An 18,084-nucleotide genomic window follows, 5' to 3' on the forward strand; every position below is an offset into this window, starting at 1 on the left:
CAAGTTATAGTCCAGCAATTTTATTTTAAATTCACAAGCTTTCGGAGGCTTCCTCCTTCCTCAGGTGAACATTGTTGGAAAATTTAACATTAGGCGAACTTGACTGTAGTAGCATTTTAATTATTTACAAGATGCAGTAGTTTGAGCAGCAATAACGGTTGATGTAATACCCTAGCCAGCAGCTGAATGAAGGTGCATATGTTTGTGTGTTGATAAAATGACTCTGTAAAATAGAGTCTTCGTTTTTGGCATCTAGCAGGACAATGGCGATGTTCCCAGATCAAAGTTTGGCTTTTTCTGTAGCCTGCATATTTTTTTCCTTTCATTTCCTTAAGTGCTTTTCTGTATTTTTTCCTGGGTGAAAGAACATTAAGAAAAGTAAACAATTAAATTGTTATGATTCATTTTTCAAATAGCCAAGGAATCCATCTGGTGACATTGGCGCAGCTCATTAACTCACAAGAGGCCTCATGCACAGAAAATGGCGACTTTGGTGAAGCCTCAATATATCCCAGATGGATGTCCATCATGTCTGTTCAATTTTATCCTACAATATTTCAGTTTATAAAATCACCACAAACCATTAATGAGCTATTAATGAGCCACTAAAAGTAGTGCCTCTGCCTATTTCTCATTTCACTGTTGGTGACCAACTTCTTTTACGATCCTCCAATATACGGGAACTCCCTTACTGTGAGATTTGGGAACACTATCCATGTGAAGAGGTGCAACTAAAGTGGGCAACATTATACTAGCAAGTGATACAAAACTGCAGTCAATATGCATTATTGAGTAAGAATCACATATACAGAATGAAAATGAGAGAATAAACAAGGCCCCACAGAAAGAGGCATTACTGAGAACTAATGCTAGTCTAGCTTGTTTATCAGTTAAAGCCAACATGCTTTATTTACATTTGTGATCAACAATCAAATCTTCATTAACAACAGCAACAGTAAATATTATATATTAAATAAAAGAATGACGGTTTTGGAGATTTGCAATAAGCAAAACAAAGTTTCAAAGCATCTAGTTTCAAAATATTTAGCGTGGACTGATGAAGGATGACAGCAGTTTGAAAACTACTGCTTCTAAACTGCTGTTGTAAGCACTGTGAATTGATCTTCAAACAAGTAGCCTGATTTAAAACAACAAAAAACATACTGCCTTTTCTCTCCATCAGCTCCACACAGATTATACCTCAGGAATGTACTGAATGTGTTCAAAGACTGAAAATCTGATACTTTCTTTGTGTGGAGCATGCAATAATTTTATTCCTTAGTGTATTACACAACGTTGAAAGTGGCAGCTCTGACATACAGATTTATTTTTTTCACAAAAGGGAATATTTCAAAATCAAAATGACTAAAAGTAGTGTAAGGCAGCCTGGGGACCAGTAACCCCTTCATAAACCAGATGAAAGGAATTATAATTAAAAGGAGCATTGGGGACTCGTAAAGATTCCTGCAAACTGTCCTGTATGCAGAAGTAGGGACGATGTTGCGAATCAGTGATACGCATGTAACATTAGGGCGTAATGTTAACCAAACACAGGGGGTGGAAAACTGACCGGGTCGGGTAAAACACCAGTTTTACACGTTGCCCAATGTTACTCTCCATTGACTAAAACGGAGAGTAAAATTGGGCGGAGTGCAAAACCAGCATCACACCAAATCCCATCAGTTTCCCAATGGGCGGGTTAGGTAAAAATTGCCCCCAACTAGCCACATACACCTAGAATTGTTTTCACTTTTTACAAAAAAAATGCTGTTTAAATAGACAATAGAACTTGTGGTCCAGCAAAGTTGTACTTGTAATGCCAGGTAATAGACCAACATCTGAAAGGACATTTCCAAGTAGGCTGCCTGTCCGGCAGTGCCAGGAGCTCATCAAAAAACTGAAATCTTCCAACACTGGAACACAAACACTGGAACACAAACTATTTAACATTAACAGCTTTTTACACTGAATGAATCTGAGCAATCTCAGTGGCTGCCCTAATTTGTCACTAATCGAGACTAAGTTGTCAGTCTCCTCACGGTAGCTGGTGCAGGAAATGGGAAGATGTCACATTGGTTGGGCTAAGGCATATTGTTGAGGCACATTATGGGTGGTGCTTAGTACAATCACTTCTACCCATTTCATAGCACTAAGATTCCTCATATTGATGAGTGCAAAAAAAATCATCTTTTTAACTGTATACTTCTGTTTTAATTTTAATAGATTTTTTTTGTTAAGTGATTCTGATGACATCTTTGGGGGGCCTGGCTGGGAAATGACTGAGTCTGGCAGTGTGAGAGGGTGAATTGACACATATGGGTGGAACAGTACCTTGTAGTAATGAGACAAATAAAAATACTGGAGTATTGTGTCCAATTCTGGGCACTGCACTTTAGGAAGGATGTGAAGGCCTTAGAGAGGGTACAGAAAAGATTTACTAGAATGGTTCCAGGCATGAGGGATTTCAGTTACGTGGATAGACTGGAGAAGCTGGGGTTGTTCTCCTTAGAGCAGAGAAGGTTGAGAGGAGATTTGATAGAAGTGTTTAAAATCATGACGGGTTTAGATAAAGTAAATAAAGAGAAACTGTTCCCATTGGCGGAAGGGACGAGAAACAGAGGACACAGATTTAAGGTGGTTGGCAAAAGAACCAAAGGTGACGTGAGGAAGAACTTTTTTACGCAGCGAGTAGTTATGATCTGGAATGCGCTGCCTGAAAGGGTGGTGGATGCAGATTCAATCGTGGCTTTCAAAAAGGAATTGGATAAATATTTAAAGTGAAAAAATTTGCAGGGCTACGGGGAAAGAGCCGGGGGAATGGGACTAACTGGACTGCTCTCACAAAGAGCCGGCACAGGCTCGATGGGCCGAATGGCCTCCTTCTGTGCTGTAACGATTCTATGATTCTACTTTTTAAAAAAATTTAAATGATAAAGTGAATTACAATTCTTTGTAATTTTTCAATTTGCAGAAGGAATACCAAAAGCAAAATTCACTTCACTTCTTAAGATTTGACATCTTAATCTATAACACAGGGGACTGATTTCCCTGTGTTGTTTATAAGCAAAAGGATTTTCCGTTTCCTTGCGTTGATTCTGTAAGTTAGCAGGTGTACTCTCATTAATGAAGTTATGGTGATTAAAAAAAATAGCGCATGTGCACTCCATCTGAGTCATTCTTACAACTACCAGGGGATTCAAGAGATGGTGTTTTAATACTGGTTTAAAAAAAGTGCTTACCATATTTACTCACATATAGGCCACTCATACGTATAGGCTGCTCCCCAAATTTGAAACCTACCCCCAGGGAAAAAAATTATCAGTAACTCACATATGTGTTGCACTGTAAACTTAAACCAAGTTTTGCACTTAAAGAAATTGTGACCTATGTTTGAGTAAATACAGTCATTTTTTTATCTTGAAAAAAGGACAAATAAATAACGATTCTGTGACTGGGAATTGGCTATTGGATCACTATGGTGTCAAAACCAGTGGAAAGGCCAGGACAAGTTCCAGTTTTAATAAGGAAAATGATTATACTCTGTACTGATATCTAAAGCGTACATTGCATAAGTAGTGCAAGGTAGACAGTAATGGGTGAACATGGGGATTGAGAATTATCCAATATTCCACACTTGTGTTAAGATTCCACCCACCTATTTGTAGATACTATAGCCCATCTACTCCTAATTAATGGATTCATGCTACCCCAGTCAAGTAACGGCTCGGGTACAAGAAATGGGAAAAGGAAAATGTGAGGGCATGAACCTTCAATATAAAATACTATCCCCACCTGAAAAAATGGTAATAAAGAAACCCTCTAATCTGATAGGAGGTATCTGTTCCTCTTTTCCCTCTTGCAGAGACACACCACATCTCTCTGTCCAGCTGATATGAGCCTCAAGAACATCAATGAATGGCTTCACTGGAAATTCTGACAATTGGCACCCTTTGCAGCCCAGATAACAATTAGTAGGTGCGGGAAATTAGTCGGGAAAATTCAGTATCAGGCAGGTATTGCAGTGTTGTTTGAATTGTAGCTCCAATATACCATTCATGAGATTACATTGATAATGGTTATGGACAAAAAAGTCCATAGTTCGGCTCATCCTCCCAGTCTACATTCACATCCTCAACCACAGTAAAACTTGGGTTCATGTCACGCTACACGTAACCCCACCAGCAAAAAGGGGGAAAAAATTTATATGTTTTTTAAAATTCTCTCTCTCTCTCTGCCATTTTAAGTTTCTTTCTGCTTGCCTGTGTAAAAGACACAATGTATATCGAGTGTACTGGGACGTTCTGTTCTCCGTGACTGGCCTGTTTGAATAACAACGACACCTTTTGATTGGTGTGATGCTGTCCCAACATTGTATAAGATATGCGATTTGAGAACCTTTTCATTCAATCATCTGACGAAGGAGATAATCTCCGAAAGCTTGTGATTTTAAAATAAATTTGTTGGACTATAACCTGGTGTTGTAAGATTCCTTACAGTAAAACTGGAGGAGGCGAAGTGGAGACAAGTGACCTTCAAGTGAAGATGGCTGCTTAAAATTGATTTTATGTTGCCTGCAGTATGGCACAAACAGAACCTTAACAGGCAGCTTTCAGGCAGGCTGAAAAACAGCCGGCTGCTGTGAAAACTTCGCTGAAATTCTGCCATGTTGGCATGCAGGGAAAGTTTATACTGCTGTAGTAAATATTATTGCTCTTGCAACATTAATTTGTGCAATGTGGGGTTTTTTTCTATTGTGTTGTTACAATTAAGGTTTTAGTTAAACGTGAAAGTTTGCAGATGTGGACCATTTCTGTAACAAACTAAGGGGCATCCACTACTTTGACCTTCTTTCTTCACTGAGATTACTTAGCCGAGGTCTAACGATTAACCCTGATTGTGGTCAATTGTGCACTAGAATTTTTGTCAGCTTCTCACCAAGTCTTAAGTTCATGCAGTAGAAAGCAGATCTGTTTATACTAAAACAACTAATCAAATTTATTTACACTTAAATCACATACAGATATGAAACTATAGTTTTATATATTATACAATACAAGGTAATACCTTTTAAAATGCATACATCTAGAAAGTGTACTTAAAAAGTCAATTGCTGTGTCAATTCCTTACAGGCTTTTGTAGTGAAACAGTCATTGGAATAAAAACAGAATCTTGGCAAATAATTGATGTCGGGAATTTCATGTAAAATATGAAAGCCAAATGCTCACTGAGTTCTTTAAGCTGAACACCTTTCAGAAATCCAGTGAGAACTCGGAAACTCACCACCTGTGGTGTTTATACATAACAGCTAGCCTTTTTAAACATATGATACTACTGTCCGACAGCAAACTATAACAAACTCCTTACAAATAAAACATCAGGCACATACATTTATTTGCTGACACGGGATATAAGGGAACCCTTCTTGTTCTTGAGAGAGAAATTTCTCTGCTGATTAGAATGAGGAAGCTGTGCTCCTTTGAAGCACTCAATCTGACCACTGCAGTAATGGAAAACCTAGAACGTATTGCATTTCTTCATTTACCCCAACTAGCTACCACCCATTTTTTTTACTCTCAAAAATGAAGCAGCACAAACTTGTGATGTTTGAAGCATCTGGGGGCAGATGCTATAGTGGCACCTGGTCACCAATCAAGCATCTGCATGCTCCTCTGTGCACAATCTGTTAAAGTGACACTTTTCCAGTCAGCAATGCCCCTTGAATTTATGATGTGGAGATGCCGGTGATGGACTGGGGTTGACAATTGTAAACAATTTTACAACACCAAGTTATAGTCCAGCAATTTTATTTTAAATTCACAAGCTTTCGGAGGCTTCCTCCTTCCTCATTTACCTGAGGAAGGAGGAAGCCTCCGAAAGCTTGTGAATTTAAAATAAAATCCTTGAATTTATGATTCAGCTTGCACTGCCACCTTTAATGAAGGTGAATTGATAAAAATATTATATGGCATTTTTATGAATAAGATACACAAAGATCAGATGTGGTCCAATAAAGAATATGGCCAAATTCCTTTAAAACGCGGTTAATTCACTTCATAGTTAATTCCACTTTAAACTTCGTAACACCTGAGGAAAAACAGAGCCATGACATGAGACTTTAGCCAGCATAATGGGCAGGTGAAATCATTTAAGAAAATTTAGTACAAATCTCCATTTTACAGTTTGCAAATTCTTCTGTATTGTACTTACTGCAAATTATGTCTGCTTTCATTTTGCCTACAACAGAAATTATTTGTAATGAAGCCCCAAAAGTAGAGTATGCCAACAGACACAGCTGCAAAAAATATGAAGAACGCCCAAAGTAGTTGGCCATAATTTCAAGCAAAATCTTATCAGTCATAAGTCTTTGCACAATAAAAATGTCATATCTGAATAGGACACGGCTAAAATCTTGTTAGTGGTGCCTCACCCTATTAAAATCTCATTAAAGGGAAGAAATCAGGGATGTTTTTTTTTCATAATTCTACTAGTTTTACAAATAGAAGTAGATTTCTACTTCTGATTGCATTTCTTTATCAATTCTTACTGATTGGTGCAGTGTTTAAAAAAATGTGTACAAAAATGAAAGGAGATAGATTAGCTGATATTTCACAGAGAGGGAATGGGATTGGTCTGTCAATCTCAAGAAAAACTAGGCAAGAAATCAATCATATGACCTTTAATGACATGTCACAGGAGGAGGGTGTGAACACAGTGGATTAGACCAGTGCCCTTTCATCTCTAGGGTTTGGTATTGAATTCAGCACAAAACAATAAAAGTCTGCTCTCTATCCTAACTCTGAGGATCCTCCTGAGTAAGTTGAATATGGGCCAATCTCAGCACTGTTCACAGTGGGCATGATTCCATAGCATTATTTGGCACAATGGGTACTAAATTATATGGTTCATTCACCGAGATTACAAGAATGGCTAGCATGGAAAATACAAAAAAACCCACTGGTCCAGTAGGTGGGGGGTGCTCTTTTGAGGTGGGAGGTGAAGCACCAGATTGTGAAAGAGCAGGAGCAGCTTTACTCTGCAGCTTTGTGCCTGATCTGGAATGTTCCATGCAGACACTGGGTGCCAAAAATGGAAGCAGCAACGCAAAAATGGCAGTTCAATAAAAATTAAGAAGGTATTTACAATTTTGTTTCCAATAGAGAATGCCGGAAACTTCCCCACCCCCCTCCCCCCAACATCCTGGACTCAAAAGTATTTTATGATTAAATATATAATTGAGAAGGGAACAAACTGCTCAGAAATATTAATAACTACGTACAGCGAAAATATTTCTCTAGGGAATTAAATAACACATAATTAAGAATAGGAGCCAGCATGGCTGTATAAACAAACGTATAAATTTAACAAAAATAGAGAAATAATATTTTGCAGGACGAGAAATTACAAAAGTCTGACTAGTTAAATGTACCAATGACTAACATCTGACTTTTTGTATTAAGTTTGTGGGGACAGAAGGATATGACACTGGCAGGGTGATTTGCCAGATTCTGTCTGTATGTGGAGTATCACTGAGGAATCTGCAATGGTGGAGTTAAAATGGGTTGGTCTGTGGTTTGAAGGCTTCTATATGATTTGTCAAGTCAGGCTGACACCAAGGTAAACAGAACAACATTTTCCCGAGTGGCCTCCGTAGATAACCACATAGGTTGTGCAAGAGCAAAAACCTGGAAACTAGCAAGAATTTGGCCAAGAAGCACTGGATCCTAGATAGAATTCTCAAGGACATAAAGGCCCAATTCAGAATCACAGTGGTGTCTTTTAGTCACCAAAAGAAATTTGCATTATGTCCAGGACATTTGGAATCCCCTCTCCTTCTAAGAAGTCACATCTTCATTAGAAACCATTTATTTCCATTGACTTATAAGAATGCTTTGCCAGAGAGTAACTGAGGCAGAGACCATTGATCTTTTAAGGTAAAAGTGGATAAACATTTGAAGCTGAGGAACATACAGGGTTATGGAGCGAGAGCAGGGCAGTGGGATTAGTTTTGGATTATCTAGCAAAGAACCAGCACAAACACAATGAGCTGAATGACCTTCTTCTTTGCTGTAACCTTCTATAGTTCTATGGATGGATTGGCACCTTCTGTTAGTAGCAGTCTCTGCCATCTAGGGGTTGCATGAAAAAAAAATAGATAGAAAGGAGGTGCTAAATAGGTTGGCATCGCTCAAAGTTAACAAGTCACCCAGTCCAGTTGGGATGCATCTAGGTTGCTGAGAGAAGCGAGGGTGGAAATAGCAGAAGCTCTGACAGCAGTCTTTCAATCCTGCTTGGATATGGGAGTGGTGCCAGAGGACTGGAGGATTGCAAATGTTACACCCCTGTTCAAAAAAGGGGAGAAAGATAAACCTGGTAACTACAGGCCAGTCAGTCCAATATCAGTGGTGGGAAAACTACTAGACACTATTGTCAAGGACAAAATTAATTCTCACTTGGCAAAGCATGGGTTAATAAGTGAAAGCCAGCACAGATTTGTTCATGGCAAATCGTGTCTGACTAACCCGATTGAGTTCTTTGATGAAGTAACAGAGAGGGTTGATGAAGATATGCAGTAGGTGTTGAATATGTGGACTTTCAAAAGGCATTTGATAAAGTACCACATAACAAACCTATTTGGAAAATAGAAGCACATGGTATTAAAGGGACGGTGATAACTTGGGTACATAACTGGGATAGGGATAAGAGGCAGAGAGCAATGGTGAATGGACGTTTTTCTGACTGGAGAGGGGTCCCCCAGGGGTCGCTATTAGGGCCATTGCTTTTCTTGTTATGTATAAATGACCTGGACATGGGTATAGGGAGTACAATTTCAATGTTCGCGGATGATACAAAACTTGGCAATGTAGTAAATAGTGAGCAGGATAGTAGCAGACTCTTGACAGATGCAATTTAATGCGGGTAAGTGTGAATTGATGCACTTTAGGAGGAACAACATGGAGAGGCAGTATAATCTAAATGGTACTATTTTGAGAGGGGTGCAACAGCAGAGCAACCTGGGAGTGCATATTCACAAATTTTTGATGGTGGCACAGCAAGTTGATAGGTGATTAAGAAAGCATATGGGATACTTGGCTTTGAAAATAGGGGCATTGACTACAGAAACAAGGAAGTCATGCTAAACCTTTACTAATCGCTGGTTAGGCCTCAGCTGGGCACCACATTAGATCTCAAGGCCTTGAAGAGGGTACAGAGGAAGTTTACCAGGATGATACTAGGGATGAGGGACTTCAGTTAAATGGAGAGATTGGAGAAGCTGGGATTGTTCTCCTTAGAGCAGAGGAGATTAAAGGGAAACCTAATAGAGGTTTTCAAAATTATGAGGGGTTTTGATAGAGCAAGTAGAGAGAAACTGTTTCCTCCAGCAAGTGGGTTGGTAACCAGAAGCCACCGATTACAATAATTAGCAAAAGAACTAGAGGGGAAATTAGGAGACTTTTTTCACACAGAGGGTTATTAAGATCTGGAATGTACTACTTGGAAGAGTAGTGGAAGCAGATTCCATAGGAACTTTCAAAAGGCAATAGGACGTGTACTTGAAGAGGACTACTTTGCAGGTTTATGGGGAAAAAGCTGGGGGTGTGGAACTAAATTGGGCAGCTCTTTCAAAGAGGCACGACAGGCCAAATTGCCTCCTTCTGTGCTGTAAGATTCTATGATTCTATGAAGCAAGTCTGGTCCCATAAGAACAGAAGAAATAGGAGCAGGATTAGGCCATATGGCCCCTTGAGCCTGCTCTGTCATTCATAGAATCATAGAATGATTACAGAACAGAAGGAGGCTATTCGGCCCATTGAACCCATGCTGCCTCTCTGCAAGAACAATCCAGTTAATCCCACTCCCCCGCCCTTTCCCCGTAGCCATGCAAATTCAATAAGATCATGGCTAATCTTTGGCCTCAACTCCGCTTTCCCACCTGATTCCCATATCCCTTGATTCCCCTAGAATCCAAAAATCTATCTATATCAGCCTTGAAAATAGTCAATGACTCAGCATTCACAGCCCTCTGGGGTAGAGAATTCTAAAGATTCACAACCTTCTGAGTGAAGAAATTCCTTCTCATCTCAGACTTAAATGGCCGACCCCTTATCCTGAGCCTATGCCCCCTAGTTCTAGACTTGCCACCCAGCGGATACAACCTCTCAGCATCTACCCTGTCAAGCCCCCTCAGAATCTTGTATGTTTCAATGAGATCACCTCTCATTCTTCTAAACTCCAAAGAGTATAGGCCCATTCTACTTAATCTCTCCTCACAGGACAACCCTCGCATTCCAGGAATCAATCTAGTGAACCTTTGTTGCACCGCCTCTAAGGCAAGTATATCCTTCCTTAGATAAGGAGACTAAAACTGTACGCAGTACTCCAGTTGTGGTCTCCCCAAAGCCCTGTACAATTGTAGTAAGACTTCCTTACTCTTGTACTCTGACCCCCTTGCAATAAAGGCCAACATGCCATTTGCCTTCCTAATTGCTTGCTGTACCTGCCTGCTAACTTTCTGTGTTTCTTGTACGAGGACACCTAGATCTCTCTGTACACCAACATCTAATAGTTTCTCACCATTTAAATAATATTCTGCTTTTCTATTCTTCCTATCAAAGTGAATAATCTTACATTACCCCTCATTATACTCCATCTGCCACCTTTTTGCCCACACACTTAACCTGTCTATATCCCTTTGCAGACTCTTTGTGTCCTCCTCACAGCTTACTTTGCCACCTAGCTTTGTATCGTCAGCAAACTTGGATACATTACACTCGGTCCCTTCATCTAAGTCATTAATATAGATTGTAAATAGCTGGGGCCCAAGCACTGATCCTTGCGGCACCCCACTAGTTATGCCTGCCAACTGGAAAATGACCCGTTTATCCCTACTCTCTGTTTTCTGTCCATTAACCAATCCTCTATCCATGCTAATATGGTACCCTCAACCCTATGAGCCCCTATCTTGTGTAGCAACCTTTTATGTGGCACCTTATCGAATGCCTTTTGGAAATCCAAATATACTACATCCACTTGTTCCCCTTTATCTACCCTGCTAGTTACATCCTCAAAGAACTCGAATAAATCTGTTAAACATGATTTCCCTTTCATAAAACCATGTTGACTCTGCCTAATCATATTATAATTTTCCAAGTGCCCTGTTACTACTTCCTTAATAATGCATTCCAGCATTTTCCTGACGACTGATGTCAGGCTAACTAGCGTGTGGTTCCCTATTTTCTCTCTCCCTTCTTTCTTCAATAGCGGTATTACATTTGCTACCTTCCAATCTGCTGGGACCATTCTAGAATCTAGGGAATTTTGGAAGATCATAACCAATGCATCCACTATCTCTGCAGCGACCTCTTTTAGAACCCTCGGATGTAGGGCATCAGGTCCAGGGGATTTATTGGCTTTTGGTCCCATTAGTTTGTCTAGTACTTTTTTTCTACTGGTATTAATTGTTTTAAGTTCCTCACTCTCATCTGCCCCTTGGTTCCCCATTATTTTTGGTATCCTTTTTGTGTCTTCTACTGTGAAGACAGATACAAAATATTTGTTTAATGTCTCTGCCATTTCCTTATTCCCCATTATAATTGCTCCTATCTCAGCCTCTAAGGGACCAAAGTTTACTTTTGCTACTCTCTTCCTTTTTACATGCTTGTAGAAGCTCTTACAATCAGTTTTTATATTACTTGCTCGTTTACTCTCATTCTATTTTCTCCCTTTTTATCAATTTTTTGGGCATCCTTTGCTGGTTTCTAAAACTCTCCTAATCCTCAGGCTTACTACTATTCTTCGCAACATTATAAACCTTTTCTTTTAATCTAATACTATCCTTAACTTCTTTAATTAGCCACGGATCAATCGCTTTTCCCGTGGAGTTTTTATTTCTCGATGGAAAGTATATTCGTTGAGAATTCTGAAATATTTCTTCAAATGTCTGCCACTGCTTATCTACCGTCATACCTTTTAATCTAATTTCCCAATCTACCTTAGCCAACTCACCCCTCATAACTATGTAATTGGCTTTATTTAAGTTTAAGACTCTAGTTTCGGTCTTAAGTATGTCACTCTCAAACTCAATATGAAATTTTATCATAATAGGATCACTCTTCCCCAGAGGATCCTTTATTATGAGATTACTAATTAATTCTGTCTCATTACACAAGACCAGATCTAAAACTGCCTGTTCCCTGGTTGGTTCCACGACGTATTGTTCTAATGCCACAGAAAGAAATGCATCCCCAGTCAATATAATTGCCAAGGACTGGATTTGCACTAATCGTGAGCTATGTGATGAAAGATCTTTCATGGCTTTGCAGATGATAGTGAGGGTTTTTTTAAGAAAAAATCTTCAAAATATTTAACCTTTACAAATGCTTGAAAAGTATAAGGCTATGACAACCAATAAGACATTTTAATATTTGGATGGTGGCATGTGTATGTTGAAATTGAATGCATGAGGAAAAATGAAAATGGTAATCTAATATTGGGAATGAGGTGCATTACGAGAGAAATGGAAACTTGGGAGGTGCTCTGTCTGCATCTGAGCTATGCTATGGTTAATTTGAGAGTATTAAACCAGAAAGTTGGCACAAAGAAGAAAACATTTTATTTCCTAGCATTGCATTAGCTCATCTTGATGTATACAAGGAAATTAGTAAGACCTAATTGGGTCCATTTGTGGCTAGCTTCCAGCCCCCATCAATTGAGGCCTGGCATACCTATAAGCAGCTGATCTGTTCATAAAAGAGCTATTGGGGCCAATTTTCCTCTGCTTGCACCCAGGGTATCCTCAGTCCACAGGCACAAAGTAGAGGAATAACAGGCAGAGACCCATTACACCGGGTTTCCAACTCCTTTATGTTGCCCAGGGATCCCTGGAGAATGGGGTGGGGGTTGAAACAGTTATACCCACATCAGGCATAAGCAGGGTTGTTCCATGCAAATGAGATGGGAGGAGTGCCCAGAAGAAGGGAGCCTCTGATTTTGCACCCAGAGCCGGTTAGATTGGAGGATCTTGACAGGACCATGGCTGTTGGAGCCATGCAAGAGGTAAGTACTTTCTATAGCAGGAAGAAGAGGATTGGGGACTGGAGGCCTCTGGCTATTGGTTTTGGATAGTAGCCAGAATACCTCGTAACTTGTGAACTAGTGACCATTACCACTGTCGCAAGCCTCCACCCTACTTTCAGGCAATAGGCCATGCTAGAGAATGGACCTGTGCTGGGGGAGTGCCTGGCCTATGCAAATAACCTGAAGCTGAATATCTAGGTGACATTCAAGTCATATCAGGCAGATTGAACCTTGGGTGCACTTGGCCTCACTCGGAAAGTGGATGGGGGGAGTGGGGGGCGAAAATCGGCACTGGAAGGTGATAAATAAATTAACCAGTATTTTTCAATATTGTATCATGATGAATTATTTTCGAGGTTTGTCAATGTTATTCTATGTTCGTTAACACAGCAGATTTTAGTGCCAACAGAAACAGAGGCCAATTTTCATGCCTCCACCAGGCAGGAACAGGGTGATAATGCTCTGAATATCGCAGCACTCAACTTGCCGCCTTTATTCCTGCAACCAATTTGCCTGCCGCCATTTCAAACTGGTCCTTGAAATGGGTAGCAAGAGTGCCCGCCTATTTTAGCTGGGTGTTTTATTAAGGCATGCAATTTGGGGTCTTCGATGTAATTTGCGGGTAGAAATGGGCAGAGCATTCACTGCTCATGCTGCACCCATTGGTGCTAGGTGTGGAGCAGGCCAAATCAGCAGTACTTAAAGGGACCGCTGCGGGCCATTCTGGAAACCGCACTGTTAAGTTTTCAGAATGATGATTTCTTGGGGACACTAGGAGCATAAATACTCCTCCCAGCCCCACAAAAATCTTCCAGCCCACTGCCAGAGCTTTTGTGACCTCCCTCCCTCCCTTAAAGTCTTGACTTCCAGTCCGACTCTGCAGAGCACCCGACAGATTTCCTGCCCGGCCCCAATCTCAGCGTTAGCCAATCAGAGGCAAATGCGGCCCAAATATCAAAATGGCTCAGGCCTCTCACCGTGGACATAGGGTGGATGGTGCAATATCTCCGCCCACCGTCTGTCGAATGTCTGCTGATAATGAACATTGGCTCCTGAATTTCCCTGTAGTCAATTTGTCAATGTTATTAGAATCTTTGAGTTTTAAGTACTGTGGATTAACAGGGTTCCCTTGATGCCCATGTAAATATGCTGTGTGAGGTGGTACTGAGCAATGCAAAGCAGGGAAGTCGTGGGCTCAAGCCTTACCTGAGCTGAGTTATAATGCGGAGATGCCGGTGATGGACTGGGGTTGACAAATGTAAAGAATCTTACAACACCAGGTTATAGTCCAACAATTTTATTTGAAAATCACAAGCTTTCGGAGGCTTTCTCCTTCGCCAGGTGAATGTGACGAAGGAGAAAGCCTCCGAAAGCTTGTGATTTTCAAATAAAATTGTTGGACTATAACCTGGTGTTGTAAGATTCTTTACATTTGAGCTGAGTTAGATGATCTCACTTCGGGATGAGTGTACTACAAATATCCTCTGTACAAGTAGGATAGTGAATGGAAAATTGGCCAAAGTGCCTGCTCTTGATTATCCAGTAATTCTTAAACAAAGTGTATGTATGTGAACATTGGGTGAGGATAAAGTTGGGTTCAACTCTGATGCAGCCCCCGCCCTCCCCTCACACTCTACACACAGTTAAGTAGCCTACTGATACTCTCTATTTATGCTAGCAGATAAAGAATGATTGCATGTGTTACCAGGACAGCTGTTGACATCTGTGGTACCACATTACAGATGTCAACAGCTGTCCTCGTACCTCATGCAATCAGAAGAGATAAGGGGGACAAATATGGGAGAAACATAATAAATATATTGGATTATTGAATACTTAACTGACTACTAAAGGCATACTGACAGACATCTAATATCTTTGCACAAGGAGCAGCAAGGACACCAGCAGTCTGACCCTCCTCCAGTTTTATTTATTCAGTTGATTTTAATCTACTTTTGCTTGACTTTCCTCCCACTTGCTACATAAATAATTGTGTCGCAACATTCCTTTTATGTTTTCTTTCTGTATACTTTCTTGATTTGTTGTTCGTATGCATACCATTTCTGGAATGTTAACAAGCATATCCATAACCTCAAAACAGGATCTATTAACATTTTAGGGTCACTAAGCACAGAAATGTGTTTCCAATTGACTAAATGCAGCAGAACAGGAATTATGATTCAATCTTGTATTTCAGCATTAAATAGCTCATTCACATATGGTTTTTCTTCTACTATTGGAAGCAGGATTGCTTTTTTTCATGAGTTTAACCTTGGGTAATGCAGACAGTACTTTTTCCAAAGTTTGTTTTGAAATTTCTACTAAGGGATTTCTGCAAATTTTTCAGAAAGGGTAATGCAATAAGTCCCTATGTTATTATGAATGTACAACATATCTGCTGGATATTTCTCAGGGTTCACATTCAATGGATGGCAAAGTGTTTCAGAGCATTGTTGTATAGCACTGCAGTTCACCTCAACATGCCCAGATTGGATTTAAGCTCAAGGAGGGCGCTAGCAATTTCTTTTCATTGGCAACTAATTCGAGTTATAAGTTCAAACAGTCTCAATCCGATCCCACAGGATATCATTTGTGAAAGAAATACAGTGGAAAACTGGCCAAAAATTCGACACATAATTTAGCAATCTTAACTTTGAGGCCTAGGAATGAGGGTCTGAACCTAAAAAATTGCCCAGGAGAAAACATACAAATTTCCCTAAGAGTTTGTACAAAAAGTAGTTGATATTCCAAAATTCTTCAGTTCACTGCCTAACAGTTTTTATAAAATGATAAATTTGTTAACTTGCTTGTGTGGTCTTCATGTCTAACATTTGTTGAATTTTTATTCCCATCAAGGGCGGTGTGTCAGTGCCAAGGATCAAAACATTTTCCACTGAGCAATGCCAGGTCAGCAACTTGATAGGCCAGTTATAGCATAAAGCTCTGTCTATGTGCCGCCACAATGGCCCATATTCCCTAACTCAGTGGAGGTAATTTTGAGTGATAGTGTAAAATGGGCAATATCAATTCAGCTGCCCATTATACATCTCTCTCGATTTTCATTTCCATTGACCAATCGAAAGCAGAGTAAAAAGAAAGGCACTTGCATTTAATATGCAGCATTATAATTTTCTGAGGATGTCCCGAAGTGGTTCTCAACTAATAAATTACTTTTGAATTGTGGTCACCATTGTTATGTAGGCAAACATGGTAACTGAGTTTGTACTCAACAGGATCCCACTAACTGAAAATTAGATGAAAGACTGGTTAATCCATTTTTGGTGGTGTTAATTGAGAGAGGAATGTTGGTCAGGACACAATTTGAATTAAGCACGCTTTTGATAGATGTCTGTTTGTAGCCACAGTGGTGGAAGCAGTTAGTCAGGAAAAAAATACCATCCTCCATGTTCCAGAGGGAAGAGTCTTGTGCCATTTCACACTCAGCCAGGTTCAAAGGACTTTGGAAACAGTATCCATTCCTCTGAACCTCAGATCAGTGGAATTTTCAAGCCCTGACCGTCCTCTTTTGTCACGTCGATTCTGCACTAGTTCTACAAAATGATTGAAGTCATAAGTAACATGCTGTACAGTATGGAGTTGTGTCTTCCATAGCTGAAACTTATTCAGACAAAATTGCTTGAGAATCATCTTTTGTTCTTAATACATTATTGCAAACCAGATTTGCTGACTCAGCAGAACTTAAAATTGTGAATTGTAAAGTCAGAATGCAGTTTCACATGTGGCATACTCTCCCAGCGTATCCTGTTTTGTTATTTTCTTTCCAAGTACACAGCGTACTAAATTAAAACAGCCAGCTAAGTTGGTTTGTGGTGAAGTTTATCAAGGGCACTTTTGGCTTATTGTCCACTGAGTCAGCCAATGTTGGAAAATGTAGCAAATAAATACCATTAACTCTAGCTTTGATAAAAGATTTGCTGGTTTCGAGCTCTTCAAAATGGCAAGCCAATTGACTGATTGTTGGCGTGGTGATAGTATACTGAATGCACCTTTAGGTCAATGGCACAAAATAGGTTGTGTTCAGGATCTGATAAAATTGTGAAATGAGGGGTGAAGGATGGAAAACCTGAATGAAAAACATTTTTTTTCAATTCATTCTCACGATGTTGTCGTCATTGGCAAGGCCAGCATTTATTGCCCTACCCTAGTTGCCCTGACAATTGAGTGGCTTGCTTCACCACATCAGAGGGGAGTTCAGAGTCAACCACGTTGGTGTGGGACTGGAGTCACCGAGAGGCCAGGACAGCAGGACTCCTTCCCTAAAGGACATCAGTGAACCAGTTGAGTTTGTACAACAATCCAACTGTTTCATGGTCACTTTACTGATACCAGCTTTTTATTTTCAGATTTTTAAAACTGAATTTAAATCCTCAAATTTGATTTGAATTTACATTCTCTGGATTATTAGTCCAGGCCACTGGATTACTAGTTCAGTAACATAACCACTACGCTATCTTACCCAACTGTACTAAACCAAATCTTCAGACGCTGTAGTAGGAGCACATAAAACAGGAAAATAGTTCACTTGAATTAGAGAATGTAATAGATGAAGTCTGAAAGCTTTGGATTATGCAAAAATATGTAATTAGTAATAAACTCCACAAACATAGATAAACAAAAAAAAGTGCTATCAGACTTTTCTTAGTAGAAAGAACCACAGCCAGATGTGTAGAATATCAAAGGAAGATTTATTTACGCAGGGAAGAAATTACATATAATCCATGAAACAGCTGACTGCCAGACATTAACTCAGCAAATCAAGGGTACAGTATATAATTTTAGAAGATCTGCTAATTGATGTTTCTTTGTTTTCCAGTCTATGGATTATTCCATGTGTTGCCATGACACCCTCTAGCTCAAATGTAAGTGCACAGGCAAGTCAAGGCAAAAGCCCAACAGAACCTTTCTGTCAGGGTAATTACAGTATGATTTTCAGACCCTCAAGTTGATTCCCTTTTAAACTTGGCTTTGTACCTCCAATGTAAAAACAAA

The 18,084-nt window shown here is 39.8% G+C and overlaps 1 protein-coding gene and 1 long non-coding RNA gene across 2 annotated transcripts in view; both read right to left on the reverse strand.

Annotated features, from left to right (window-relative positions):
• Positions 1-18,084, reverse strand: part of LOC137301503 (CXADR-like membrane protein) — a 92,121-nt gene that overhangs the window by 67,709 nt on the left and 6,328 nt on the right. The gene's annotated exons all lie outside the window — the stretch shown is intronic.
• LOC137301504 (uncharacterized) lies at positions 5-3,297 on the reverse strand. The gene is made up of 2 exons (XR_010958303.1): positions 3,240-3,297; positions 5-354 (listed from the first exon to the last, which is right to left on the reverse strand). It is a non-coding gene; the product is annotated as an uncharacterized lncRNA (long non-coding RNA).

The sequence above is a fragment of the Heptranchias perlo genome, chromosome 33, assembly GCF_035084215.1.
Source record: "Heptranchias perlo isolate sHepPer1 chromosome 33, sHepPer1.hap1, whole genome shotgun sequence".
NCBI classification, from domain to species: domain Eukaryota; kingdom Metazoa; phylum Chordata; class Chondrichthyes; order Hexanchiformes; family Hexanchidae; genus Heptranchias; species Heptranchias perlo.